Source organism: Bombina bombina, chromosome 3 (assembly GCF_027579735.1).
Source record: "Bombina bombina isolate aBomBom1 chromosome 3, aBomBom1.pri, whole genome shotgun sequence".
NCBI classification, from domain to species: Eukaryota; Metazoa; Chordata; class Amphibia; order Anura; family Bombinatoridae; genus Bombina; species Bombina bombina.
In genome coordinates, this window is record NC_069501.1 from 419,385,056 (window position 1) to 419,400,722 (window position 15,667).

Consider the following 15,667-nt stretch of genomic DNA (forward strand, 5'->3'; position numbering starts at 1 on the left):
ATTTAAATTAAAAAAAACTAAAAGAGAGAAACTAGATGCCTGTGTACTTACAAAACAAAACCAAATTAAAGGTTTTCCACTAAGAGAACACATTTATCAATGTCTGTCCGACATGATACGCTGTAGCGTATCATGTCCGACAGACATCGCTGAATGCCGACAGCATACGCTGTCGTCATTTAACATTGCACAAGCAGTTCACCAGAACTGCTTGTGTTAATGCCGCCCCCTGAGATTCGTGGCCCAATCGGCCGCTAGCAGGGGTTGTCAATCAGCCCGATCGTACGGGTCAGACGGATATGCAGACCGCAGCTTCAGAGGTGACGGAACAGTTATGGAGCAGCGGTCTTAAGACCGCTGCTTCATTACTGCTGTTTCCTGCGAGCCTGAAGGCTTGCACGGAAACAGGGGGCATCAAGCCTCCATTCGGAGCTTGATAATTCGGGCCCCTAGGACTTTAGCTTTAATTCAGAATCAAATTAAATTTTTTAAAATAAAAACAAAATATATATTTTTAATATTTAAAAATGTAAATAAATAAAAAACCCAGATAGAAACTGGATAAAATAATATTTATTAGATACAAACTAACTCTTCTAGCAAATCAGGCCTGACATTTTCCTTACTTTATTAAAAGGTAAATCACTAAATCATTTAAATTTCATAATTTATTTATTTTTTAATGGATAGTCTACACTTTGTGGCCACCAGTAGTGCAAATGCTGTTCCTTCAGCAATGGATAACAAGAGAATGAAGCAAATTTGATAATAGAAGTAAATTGAAAAGTTGTTTGAAATTGTATGTTCTATCTGTACCTTAGAATAACATTTTGGGGGTTTCCTGTGTCAGGATTGCATTTTAAAATAATCCCCATGTTCTTATTTGCTCTTGGTTAAAGGGTCGGTAATGTCAAAATTAAACTTTCTTAATTCAGACAGTGCATCCAATTTTTAACAAATTTCCAATTTACTTCAAATTTGCCTTGTTCCTTTTGTTGAAAATAATACCTAGGTGGGCTTAGGAGCAAAAATGTATTACTTTGAACTAGCTGCTGATTGGTAGCTGCACATAAATACCTCTGGTCATTGGCTCATCCACTATGTTCAGATAGCTCCCAGTAGTGCATTGTTGCCCCTTCAACAAAGGATAACAAGACGATGAAGCAAATTTGAATAGAAGTCAATTAGAAAATTGTTAAAATGTTATACTCTATCTAAAATCTTGAAATAAAAAATAATGGGTTTCCCTTTTAAAGGGACATAAAAACCCAACAGTTTTCTTTCATGATTCAGATAGAGAATGCCATTTTAAATAGCTTTCCAATTTGCTTCTACTATCAAATTTGCCCAGTTTCTCCTAATATCTTTGCTGAAAGAAGCAGCAGTTGCACTACTGGGAGCTGGCTGAACCACACCGGGTGAGCCAATGACAAGGGGTATATGTGTGCAATCACCAACCAGCAGCTAGCTCCCTGTAGTGCTTTGCTGCTACTGAGCCTACCTAGATATATTTTTCAACAAACGATACCAAGAAAACTAAACAAATTAGATAGTAGAAACAAATTGGAAAGTTATTTAAAATGGCATGCCCTATTTGAAGAATTTATTTTTGAATGTACTGTCCCTTTAACATTTTTGGGCAGTCTTATCCCCAATTGTTATTCTTCCATTGAGACTGAATTAAAAGGGACACTAAACCCAAATTTTTTCTTTCATGATTCAGATAGAGCATGCAATTTTAAGCAACTTTCTAATTTACTCCTATTATCAATTTTTCTTCGTTCCATTGCTATCTTTATTTAAAAAGCAGGAATGTGATACAATAGGAGCCGGCCCATTTATGGTTGAGAACTGGGTTATGCTTGCTTATTGGTGGGTAAAAGTAATCCTCCAATAAGCAAGCGCTATCCATGGTGCTGAACCTAAAATGAGCTGGCAGCCAAGATTTACATTACTGCTTTTAAAATAAGATGTCAAGAGAACGGAGAAATATTGATAATAGGAGTAAATTAGAATTTTGCTTATAAATGCCATGCTCTATCTGAATCATGAAAGGAAAAACTTGAGTTCAGTGTCCCTTTAAGTGGTTTGAGCTCGTTCCCAACCACAGGCTGCAGATAATATAACATAGATTTGTGTCACTTTTCAAAACCTCCTGTTCACAACTCACTACTTAATTCTTTCATATCCTATAGTGCTGTATACAATTGCTCTAATTAATTGTCCATGCTAGGGACCCATTATGTTGTAGCTGCAAAAAGATAACTGTTTAAATAAACGTTCTTTTTCTCACTTATGAGTAATTTCAACATTTCTCAATTCAAGACAGATACAAATCAATATGCCTGCTCACATTAGACATCATTGTTGTTTGTATAACTGCATTTACAATAACTAATTTATAAAAAATGTTTTCATTTTATATTGTGTGCTGTGTAAAATGGGTTTTGCACTATATGAAAGTGGACTGAACATAAATACATTTTAGCAGCTCTTAGTGAATGTGTAAATTATTCTCTAGTCTCTATGGGACTTTGCAAACCTCTAGTCACAGTAACAGTTTATTTAAAAAAAAAATGCCTTTGTTTTTTAAATAAACATCAACATTATTTATGGGGGTAAAGTCTTTTAAAAACGTATGTCTAGATTACGAGTTTTGCGTTATGAGTGAAAAAGCCTCATAACGCTGCTTTTTCACTACCGCTGGTATTACGAGTCTTGCAGGTATAGCTGTACCGCACACTTTTTGGTCTGTAACGCAACGTAACTACCGCACCCTTTCAAAAAGTCCTTTTTCAATGGGACTTCCATAGCGCCAATATACCGAGTTTTGCCTGGGAGGCCAAAAAGTGAGCGGTACAGCCTATACCGTCAAGATTCGTACTGCCATCTAAAGTCAGTAGTTATGAGTTTTACGTTACAAATCGTTACAAAAAACTAAAGTGTTACAAAGTACACTAACACCCATAAACTACCTATTAACCCCTAAACCAAGGCCCTCCCGCATCGCAAAAACACTATAATAAAATTATTAACCCCTAATCTGCTGCTCCGGACATCAGCGCCACTTATTTTTTTTATTAACCCCTAATCTGCCACTCTGGGACATCGCGCCACTATAATAAACATATTAACCCTAAACCGCCTCACCTCCCGCATCGCAAACACTAGTTAAATATTATTAACCCTAATCTGCCGCCCCCAACGTCACCGCCGCACTATACCTAAAGTTATTAACCCCTAAACTAACCCTAAGTCTACCCTAACACCCCTAACTTTAATATACAGGCAGTCCTCGGGTAGACAGACATCCGACTTAAGTACAACTCGTACTTACATACAGAGAAAATATAGCTTTATCGACAATCCTTCTTTCCAGGATAATCCAAAATACTGAAAATCCAATCGTCACAAGGACAGAAGTGATGTGAAATTTCTGAACAGGGGGCACAGATAGCAAAACAAACTTTATCCTATGCTATCCAAAACAAAAAAAAATGTTTGGCTAGAGTTTACCTAAAAAAAAGGTGCCCTGTTCCAACTTACATACAAATTCAACTTAAGAACAAACCTACAGAACCTATCTTGTTCGTAACCTGGGGACTGCCTGTAATTAAAATAAATCTAAATAAAAATTACTATCATTAACTAAATAATTCCTATTTAAAACTAAATAAATACTTACCTGTAAAATAAACCCTAAGCTAGCTACAATATAACTAATAGTCTTAGGTTTTATTTTTATTTCACAGGCAAGTTTGTATTTATTTTAACTAGGTAGACTAGTTAGTAAATAGTTATTAACTATTTACTAGCTACCTAGTTAAAATAAATACAAATTTACCTGTAAAATAAAACCTAACCTGTCTTACACTAACACCTAACATTACACTACAATTAAATAAATTACATTAATTAAATACAATTAACTAAATTACACAAAATAAAAAAGAAATTATCACAATAATTTAACTAATTACACCTAATCTATTAGGCCCTATCAAATAAAAAAGCCCCCCAAAATAAAAAAACCCTAGCCTAAACTAAACTGCCAATAGCCCTTAAAAGGCCAATAGGACTGAGCTTGCATTTCTATTGGCTGATTGGAACAGCCAATAGATTGCAAGCTCAATCCTATTGGCTGATTGGATCAGCAATGGGATTGAAAGCTCAATCCTATTGGTTGATTGCATCAGCCAATAGGATTTTTTCAACTTTAATTCCGATTGGCTGATAGAATTCTATCAGCCAATCAGAATTAAAGGGACGCCATTTTGAATGACGTCCCTTAAAGGAACCTTCATTCTTCAGTAGCCGTCGACAGAAGAGGATGCTCCGCGCCGGATGTCTTGAAGATGGAGCCGCTCCGCATCGGAAGGATGAAGATAGAAGATGCCATCTGGATGAAGACTTCTGCCCGCTCTGGAGGACCACTTCTTGCCGCTTGGATGAAGACTTCTCCCGGCTTTGTGAGGACTTCTGCCCGCTTGGATGAAGACTTCTCCCGGCTTGATGAGGATGGATGTCCGGTCTTCAAAAACTGTAAGTGGATTTTCGGGGTTAGTGTTTTTTTTAAGGGTTTATTGGGTGGGTTTTATTTTTTGCTTAGGGTTTGGGCAATGGAAAAGAGCTAAATGCCCTTTTAAGGGCAATGTCTATCCAAATGCCCCTTTTCAGGGCAATGGGGAGCTTAGTTTTTTTAGATAGGATATTATTTGGGGGTTTGTTGTGTGGGGTGGTGGGTTTTACTGTTGGGGGTTGTTTGTATTTTTTTTACAGGTAAAAGAGGTGATTTCTTTGGGGCAATGCTCCGCAAAGGCCCTTTAAAGGGCTATTGGCAGGTTAGTTTAGGCTAGGTTTTTTTTTATTTTGGGGGGCTTTTTTATTTTGATAGGGCTATTAGATTAGGTGTAATTAGTTTAAATATTTGATAATTTCTTTATTATTTTCTGATAATTTAGTGTTTATTTATTTTTTGTAATTTAATTAATTGTATTTAATTAATGTAATTTATTTAAATGTAGTGTAATGTTAGGTGTTAGTGTAAGACAGGTTAGGTTTTATTTTACAGGTAAATTTGTATTTATTTTGACTAGGTAGCTAGTAATAGTTAATAACTATTTACTAACCTAGTCTACCTAGTTAAAATAAATACAAACTTACCTGTAAAATAAAAATAAAACCTAAGAGAGCTACAGTGTAACTATTAGTTATATTGTAGCTAGCTTAGGTTTTATTTTATAGGTAAAGTATTTAGTTTTAAATAGGAATTATTTAGGTATTAATTGTAATTTTTATTTAGATTTTTAAATTTATGTTAAAGTTAGTGGGTGTTAGGATTAGGGTTAGACTTATGGTTAGGTTTAGGGGTGTTAATAACTTTAGCATAGTGGTGGCGACATTGGGGTGCAGATTAGGGGTTAATAAGTGTAGGTACCTAGTGACGACATTGAGGGCGGAAGATTAGGGGTTAATAAGTGTAATGTAGGTAGCGACGACATTGGGGGCAGCAGATTAGGGGTTAATAAGTGTTGGTAGGGGAAGCAATGTCGGGGGCGGCAGATTAGGGGTTAATAAGTGTAATGCAGGTGGGCGGTGATGTTAGGGGCGGTGGATTAGGGGTTAATAAACTGTAATGTAGGTGTCGGCGATGTCTGGGGGCAGCAGATTAGGGGTGTTTAGACTCACGGTTTATGTTAGGGTGTTAGGTTTTAAACATACATTTTGGTTCCCCATAGGAATCATTGGGGCTGCGGTACGGAGCTTTACGACTCCTCTATTGCAGGTGTTAGGCTTTTTTTAGCTAGCTCTCCCATTGATGTCTATGGGGAAAATCGTGCACGAGCACATAAAACCAGCTCAAAGGCAGCGCTGGTATTTGTGTGCGGTATGGAGCTCAACGCAGCCATATTGCCTGCTAACGCCGGGTTTTTTGCAAACCTGTAATAGCAGCGCTATAGGGAGGTGAGCGGTGACATAACTTGCAAATTATTACCGAGCCCCTCATAACGCAAAACTCAGAATCTGGCCGATAAGTAATTACAATTGGTTTTACATTTGAGTATTTTCTTGCACTTATGCATCATTTTATAGTATAATGATTTTTTATGTCCGGCGGAGAATGTAAAAATTTTAATTCAAGCTCAGTACCTGAAATCTGTTTTCTAGATATTTTATGGTTGATATACAGAGGTATAACTAAAGCCCAAAAGCAAAGGTTTTGACAGGGCCCCCACTATTTCAACTGAGCCCTTTCTGGCTCTTTAAAGGGACAGTCCGGCCAAAATTTAAATGCACATAGATGAATTACATATTTGAATGGAAACATATTTGCAAAATACATTTATGGCAAAAATGCTTCTAGTAAAAGTTATCACTGTTTTAGTGTTAACAAGTTTCTCTGCACGTGCACAGGAAGCATAGCTAGATATTTTCAGTGCACCAGCATTTTACATACTGCAGCTGCTCAGAGCACCAATGGGGCTTGTAATCATGTCAGCAATTAACAAATTAAGCCATTAACAGATGGTACAAGCACATTAGACTCTATGAGCAAGCGCTGTGTTTAAAATGCTGGTGCACAGTGCATACTTAAATACTCTTTTGAAACAGCTATAGTTTTTATTAGAAACATTTTTGCTAATACAGATATATACAATAATGCTTCTATTCACAACTGAAATGCATCATGCGGTTTTGGCTGCAATGTCCCTTTAAGATCAGCAGAAGCTAAACCAGTAGCCACATAGGAGCAAGATGAGCTGTTGTCTCAGTGATTATGAGTCATCCTTCAATCTTGGCTAGTCTGCACCAGAAGATAATGCACTTACAGAGCCTTGTTGTTCAAATATGGAGGCAGCTTTTTCTGTACTATCTAGAGGCGGGGCCCAGTCTTAACGGAGTCAGGAGTACAAAGCTATGTTCTTTTCTATTTGGACTGACTCTCTGGTTTAGGGTTATTTATGCAATTTACCCTTGGGGATTAGTAATCTTGGGCTTGTTGTTTTAGATGGTATCAGACTTATATAGCTCAACCAAGTTCTTTGTGAAAGCAGAAGTGGGTTAAAAAAGGCTACATCCCAGGATGGCACTACCCCACAGAAAATAGAACTATGCTACTTTTTTCTTTACAGTGGAATATCTATTTACGTTAGTTTATAGCTATAATATTGTACACTGAATGGTACCCCCCTATTTACTAAAACAGTAGTAAGCTATTACAATTTTTAGTTACAATTAACTGTTTATGTTGTACATGGATTAACCCAGGTAGAATGAGCTATTCTGAACTTGGTCAAGCAGTAAAATCAAAGTTACACTTTTGGGGGTCAATTTATCAAGCTCCGTACGGAACTTGATGCCCCGTGTTTCTGGCGAGCATCAGACTCGCCGAAAACAGAAGTTATGAAGCAGCGGTTCTAAAGGCTCTGAGGCGGTGGACCGAAATCAACCCGATCGAATACAATCGAGTTGATTGACACCATGTGCAGGCGGACATGTCCGGCAATTTATCGATGTGCAGCGGACATGTCGCACATTAATATAAATTGACCCCCTGGCCCTTAAAATTAAATTAGAAACACAACAAAATCTGTCAACACACAACTTAAAGGGATACTAAACCCACATTTTTTTCTTTTATGAATTCAGATAGAGTATGCACTTTTAAGCAACTTTGTAATTAACTTCTATTATCAATTTTTCTTAGTTCTCTTGCTATTTTCATTTGAAAGCAGGAATCTAAGTTTAGGAGCGGGCTCATTTTTGGTTTGAGCACCTTGGTAGAGCTTGCCGATTGGTGGCTAAATTTAAAGATACCAAGAGAACAATAAAACATTGATAATAGGAGTAAATTTGAAAGTGTGCCTGCTCTATCTGAATCATGAAATAAAAATGTGGGTTTAGTATCATTAAGTTGTGTGTTGACAGATTTTGTTTTTACACCTGGTTGGAATGTATAACTATGTACTTCTTTTGCTTGTTGTCCATTGTTTTTTCCATAACTTTTATGAAACCATTTTACACCTATGTTGTCATGGCCTTAAATTGCATTTCAGGGACAGTAAAGTCATAAATAATTAGACATTCCTGATTTAGACAGAGCTTACAATTTTAAACAACTTTCCAATTTACTTCTATTATTTATTGGCTCCCTTCTCTTGTTATCCTTTGCTGAAAGGTTTATCTAGGTAAATTCAGGAGCAGCAAATAACCTAAGTTCTAGCTGCTGACTGGTGACTGCATATATATACCGATTGTCATTGCCTCACCCATGTGTTCAGTTAGAAACCAGTAGTACATTGCTGCTCCTTCAACAAATGATACCAAGAGAATTAAGCAAATTTGATAATAGAAGTAAACTGGAAAGTTGTTTCAAATTGTATGTTCTACCTGAATCATGAAAGAAAAAAAAATAAGGGTTTCAGGTCCCCTTTAACATTGTTACTAGATTTATTCTTCACTATATTATGTAACTCTCAACAAATTCTTTCCAGTATACTTCTTTTAATTAACTTTGTTCTTTTGATATTCTATGTTGAAAAGCATACCTAGGTAGGCTAAAGAGCAGCAATGCACTACTGCTGATTGGTGTCATTGGTTAACCTGATATATTCAGCTAGCTCCCAGTAGTGTAATGCTGCTTACTAGATTTTAACGCTATACTAAATAATAATAATCACTTGCCTCCTGGTTAATATTCATATGAAATGCTTGTATCAGATCAGCATAGGGCGGATGGCTAGCTTCATACATCACACTATTTTTTCTTTTAGAAGCTGTGGCAGATAGGAAATACTCGGTAATCATTTTCACTGTAACTGGTCTCTCTGGTATTGGAAGGGTTTATAATAGTTCCCCACAGTCTCCTCAAACTTCTGTTCATTGCTTTTCTTTCTGGCTGGCATTATATTCTCAGTGATTGTACAAGGGTTTCTAAAGAAAACAGCCATTCAGCAGACTATTACTGAAAATCTTTTGTAATAGAAGCCAATGAGGCTGAACATCAGTATAAAGAACTGAGAGAAGCTGCCTATCCTCTGAGTAATTTCAGTGCTTTACCCTATAGAATGGATTTTTAGTTTTTTCTTTAATGTTATAGACACAAAACTGTTTAGGGCAAACTGTTCTCGTTCTTTTCAATATATGTAAAAACAACTAACGGGTTAAATTCCTATTCCCATTTTTCAATGACATTTTTTAAATATATTTTTTATTGTTTTTTCAGAATATAAAACTGTTTGGCAACAGAAAGCAATAGGTACACAGCATATCAATTATATAGACTTACAGAAACACTAGTTGTAGACCTGTAACAAGCTATTACAAGTTTCTCGCTGAATTCACCTTTCACACTAGGCTAATAGTGCTGTTATCACCATAAAGCCTTAAATTCAATATGCATTTGTTGGATTATGAGTATTCAGGATTATATTGTTAATTGTGTGGAATTTATATTCCATAACTATAAAGCATAGAAATATAAAATAATTATTCACATTAACCTAACTGTGCTGTTATTACCATAACAGTTAAATTCAACCTGCATTTGTTGGGTTATGAGTATTCAAAAGACTTATAGACCATAGATCTAAAACATAGTAATATACAGGGAGTGCAGAATTATTAGGCAAGTTGTATTTTTGAGGATTAATTTTATTATTGAACAACAACCATGCTTCTCAATGAACCCAAAAAACTCATTAATAGCAAAGCTGAATAGTTTTGGAAGTAGTTTTTAGTTGTTTTTAGTTATACGCTATTTTAGGGGGATATCTGCTGTGTGCAGGTGACTATTACTGTGCATAATTATTAGGCAACTTAACAAAAAACAAAATATATACCCATTTCAATTATTTATTTTTACCAGTGAAACCATATAACATCTCAACATTCACAAAATATACATTTCTGACATTCTTAAACAAAACAAAAACAAATCAGTGACCAATATAGCCACCTTTCTTGCAAGGACACTCAAAAGCCTGCTATCCATGGATTCTGTCAGTGTTTTTGATCTGCTCACCATCAACATTGCGTGCAGCAGCAACCACAGCCCTCCCAGACACTGTTCAGAGAGGGTGTACTGATTTCCCTCCTTGTAAAGGTAATCTCACATTTGATGATGGACCACAGGTTCTCAATGGGGTTCAGATCAGTGTGAACAAGGAGGGCCATGTCATTAGATTTTCTTCTTTTATATCCTTTCTTGCCAGCCACGGCTGTGGAGTACTTGGACGCGTGTGATGGAGCATTGTCCTGCATGAAAATCATGTTTTTTCTTGAAGGATGCAGACTTCTTCTGTACCACTGCTTGAAGAAGGTGTCTTCCAGAACTGGCAGTAGGACTGGGAGTTGAGCTTGACTCCATCCTCAACCCGAAAAGGCCCCACAAGCTCATCTTTGATGATAACCAGCCCAAACCAGTACTCCACCTCCACCTTGCTGGCGTCTGAGTCGGACTGAGCTCTCTGCCCTTTACCCATCCATGCCATGGGCCCATCCATCTGCCCATCAAGACTCACTCTCATTTCATCAGTCCATAAAACCTTAGAAAAATCAGTCTTGAGATATTTCTTGGCCCAGTCTTGACGTTTCAGCTTGTGTGTCTTGTTCAGTGGTGGTCGTCTTTCAGCCTTTCTTACCTTGGCCATGTCTCTGAGTATTGCACACCTTGTGCTTTTGGGCACTCCAGGTGATGTTGCAGCTCTGAATATGGCCAAACTGGTGGCAAGTGGCATCTTGGCAGCTGCACGCTTGACTTTCTCAGTTAATGGGCAGTTATTTTGCGCCTTGGTTTTTCCACCACGCTTCTTGCGACCCTGTTGACTATTTTGAATGAAAACGCTTGATTGTTCGATGATCACGCTTCAGAAGCTTGCAATTTTAAGAGTGCTGCATCCCTCTGCAAGATATCTCACTATTTTTTACTTTTCTGAGCCTGTCAAGTCCTTCTTTTGAACCATTTGGCCAAAGGAAAGGAAGTTGCCTAATAATTATGCACACCTGATATAGGGTGTTGATGTCATTAGACCACACCCCTTCTCATTACAGATATGCACATCACCTAATATGCTTAATTGGTAGTAGGCTTTCAAGCCTATACAGCTTGGAGTAAGACAACATGCATAAAGAGGATGATGTGGTCAAAATACTAATTTGCCTAATAATTCTGCACTCCCTGTAAATAATTAGATATTTAACAAACTTTGTAGTATTCTAGGTGAGTTCTCCTCTTTCACAATATGTTGTGAGTCTAGTAGGTTCAATATGTTTTAACTTGGGTTTAAGACGTGTATAAAGGATTATTCACAAGATGTATATAGGTTATAATATGATTGCGTATGCAGTATTTTATGAGAGAAACCGCGAAGAACACTCTGAGCATAATTACAGATGCCAGAGTGTATTGGTCGGTGGGGGGAGAATATAGAAAGGCAGGTGTTGAGCTTGATACTGTAGACAAGTGGCCTGTATGGGTTACTATGGAGGATATGGGTATCGATGAGAACCCAATTAGTTTCTATTTAAAGGGAGCAATACTACTGTATTAAGTATACTGCTAAAACCAAATAGAGTACAGAGCATTGCCTCTGCAGCTAGCAATCTCCTTACACTAGACGAATAAGAAGCAGTAATAACATTAGTGCATGTATCTTCCCCAACTCATTTAAGTGGCTTGTCAGCTCCTCAGAGTATCCACTAATGGTAAGCCTCCAGGATCCCACTTCAAAGCCAAAGAATGCACATAGCCGTGGTCTCTGGGTTGCTGAGCGGGTGGTAGGCCACACAAAGCTGGCAGCCAAAAATATCTTGAGTGCAGGGTATAAGTGCTATCCAGGGTCTTCACGGATTTAAGAGTGGCTAAATGTACCCACCAATCAGCAAGCGCTATCCAGGGTTCTGAGCCAAAAATGGGCCAGCTCTAAAACATAAAATTCCTGCTTTTTCAAATAAAGATTCCAAGAGAACGAAGAAAAAATAATAGGAGTAAATTAGAAAGTTGCTTAAAATGAATGCTCTGAGTCATGAAAGAAAAAAAATTTGGGTTTCAGTATCCCTTTAAAGTGGTGGCTCGCAGTCCATTTGTGGCCTTTTAATCTGTTTAATGTGGCCAGAGATCTGTTTAAATTGAATTAGATCTGGCCCAGTGCCTGCCCTAAGCAAGCCCACAATCTAATCATGAGGGGAGAACACTACATCTCCTAGATAAGTACTTCCCATTGAACACCCAAGCTTATTTTAAATCAGTATAAACACCAACATTTGTGAAAATCCTGCACCAATTATTTTTTAATTGTAATCTCTTCTAAGCACTTGTGATTTCATTTTTTATTTCAAAGGGACATTAAAACACTAAGGTCCCCATCCGATATGCAGCGTCGCCCTCAAAAGCCGGGCGACGCCGGTTTTGAGCGTTTTTGGAATCCTATATACAGCGCCGCATATAAATGCTGCACGTATATTTCACCCGTCGGATGTAGTTTTTTTACCCATAGAACTAATATATAAATTTGGTATCCAATATCCAGCGCAAGGCCTTACGTGGCGAAAATGGAGAAATCTTACTCCATTTTCACCTCGCCATAAAATGACAGCCGTAGCATAGAATTGACCCTCGCATTCTATTGGCTGCTCCAATCAGCCAATTGGATTGAACTTCAATCTGATTGGCTGATTAAATCAACCAATCGGATTTTTCCTACCTTAATTCCAATTGGCTGATAGAATCCTATCAGCCAATCGGAATTCGAGGGACGCCATCTTGGATGACGTAATTTAAAGGACCAGCCATTCGTCGGGTAGTCGTCGTGCAGGAAGGATTCTCCGCGTCGGATGTCTTCAAGATGAAGCCCACTCCTCGCCGGAAGGATGAAGATAGAGATGCCGCTTGGATGAAAACTTCTGCCGGATGGAGGACCTCTTCTGCCCCGATCGGATGAAGACTTCTGCCCGGCTGGAGGACCACTTGTGCCCGGATCGGATGAAGACTTCGGCCCCGGCTGGGTGAAGACGGCTCAAGGTAGGGTGATCTTCAATGGGGTAGTAGGTTTTTTTAAGGGGGATCAGGTGGGTTTTAGAGTAGTGGGGTGTGTGGGTGGTGGGTTGTAATGTTTTTTTTTTTTACAGGTAAAAGAGCTGATTACTTTGGGGCAATGCCCCGCAAAAGGCCCTTTTAAGGGCTATTTGTAATTTAGTATAGGGGTATGGCATTTTTAATAATTTTGGGGGGCTTTTTTATTTTATTAGGGGGCTTAGATTAGGAGTGAATTAGTTTTTAAACTTCTTGTAATTTTTTTTTATTTTTCTGCAATTTAGTTTTTTGTTTTTTTTTGTACTATAGTTTATTTTATTTAATTGTATTTAATTTTAGATAATTGTAGTTAATTTAATTAATTTATTGATAGTGTAGTGTTAGGTGTAATGGTAACTTAGGTTAGGATTTATTTTACATTGCGGATAGAGGGGTATACGTATCGGGCTTATTTTTGGGAGGCAGGTTAGACAGTTACGGGAGATTTAATTTTTTTTTTTAACTTTTCTTAGGCGCCGGCAGTTTCTAAAGTCACTAGCGACTCCAGAAAATTTCTAGTTACACTTATTTCTGGACATCTCTAGTTTATCCGAGTTACGGCACTTTAGGAACTGCCGGCGGGGTATATGTAATACCCGATGTGCGAGGTGATGAAACTACGGGTGGCGCGGGTTCCCTTGCTTGCGCCGAAAAATACGCCGTATATCGGATCGCGCCCTAAGTGGTCGATTTATTAACAGCGATTTATTAAACAGATTTATTACAGCGGATCATGTCCGCCCGACATCGCTGAATGTCCGCCTTTTTAGCAAACACTACCACTTGCTTGTTTCATTTCAAAGTCAAACCAACTATTGAAAACAGGTGTTTAAACAAAATATGTTTCACAGATGAAATACATGAGAATTATCAATCATGATTGGCAATTAATGTTTAGACATTTATAACAATGTTTTTTTTTTAAAGGGACAAGAAGCTCAAAGTTTTCTTTCATGGTTCAGACAGAGCAAGCAATTTTAAACAACTTTCTAATTACTTCTATTATCAAATTGTCTTTCTTCAGTTGGTATCTTTTGTTGAATAGCAGCGACATAAGCTCAGCAGCGTGCACTTGTCTGGAGCACTATATGGCAGCAGTTTTGCAAGAATGTTATCCGTTTGTAAGAGCACTAGATGGCAGCACTATTTCCTGCCATGCAGTGCTTCAGACACCTACCTAGGTATCTCTTCAACAAAGAATACCATGAAAACAAAGCAAATTTAATAACAGAAGTGAATTGAAAACTTTTTCAAATCGGTATGGTCCTGCCTGAGTCAAAAAAAAAAAATGTTTGGCTTTCATATTCCTTTTATTAATATAGTGATACAAAATATACACTAAATGTGTGCCAAGGGCTCAATTAGACATATCTTTATTATTATTATTATTCTTTATTTATAAAGCGCCAACAGATTCCGCAGCGCTGCCCAATGGGTACAAGTATAACAGTACAGTGGAGAAACAATACGATAAGACACAACATTTTACAGACAAATACAGGGGAATTGAGGGCCCTATTCCCGTGGGAACTTACAATCTAGACGGGTAGGAGGATGGGAAACAGGAGGTGGGGACTGCAGAGGTGAGAATGATATTAGTGAGGAGATAGAGGGGGAACTGTTAGTTAAGTGAAGTTAGGTTTGTTGATAAGTTGGGTGATAAGCTTCCCTGAACAGAAAGGTCTTTAGGGAACGTTTAAAGGAGTAGAGGTTAGGGGCAAGTCTGACATCTTGAGGAAGTGCGTTCCAGAGGGTTGGTGCCGCATGAGAGAAGTCCTGTAGTCTAGAATGAGAGGAGGTGATGGTAGAGGATGCAAGAAGCAGGTCGTTGTTGGATCTTAGGGGACGGGCAGGAGTATATTTGCTGATGAGTGAGGACAGGTAGGGTGGGGCAGCATTGGAGAGGGCTTTGTAGGTCAGGGTAGAGAATTTTGAATTTAACTCTGTTGTGAATGGGGAGCCAGTGAAGGGACTCACAGAGAGGCGCAGCAGAAAACAGAGCGCTTCGAGAGAGTTGGATTAGTCTGGCAGATGCATTTAGGACGGATTGGAGGGGAGAGAGGCGGGGAGAGAGGGAGGCCAGTTAGTAAGTTGATTGGAGGGGAGAGAGGCGGGAGAGAGGGAGAGAGGGAGGGCATATCTCTGATATACTTTATGTTTTTTCTGGTGAACTGCTTGTGCAATGCCGCCCCCTGCAGCTTCGGCCGCTAACAGGGGGTGTCAATCAACCCAATCGTATGAGATCAGGCGGATTGATGTATGCAGCCTCAGAGGCAGCGGACGAGTTAAGGAGCAGCGGTCTTAAGACCGATGCTTCTTAAACTCCTGTTTCTGGCGAGCCTACAGGCCTCACGCAGAAGAAACAGGGGTATACGGCCCCATTTGGGCTGCGATAAATCGACCCCTAAGTGTCTAGCAAGGGAAGGTAGAGATGTAGAGGGTTTATTTAAAACTAAGCTGTCCAAAGAAGCATATTATGTTACTATTAAACTGTTGCTTTGGTATCAAGCACTCAACCAGTGAGGAACGTCAATGAGCTATACACAGGAATGAAGAAACAGTGGTTAGCTAGTATTAGTACATAGTGGCTGGAAT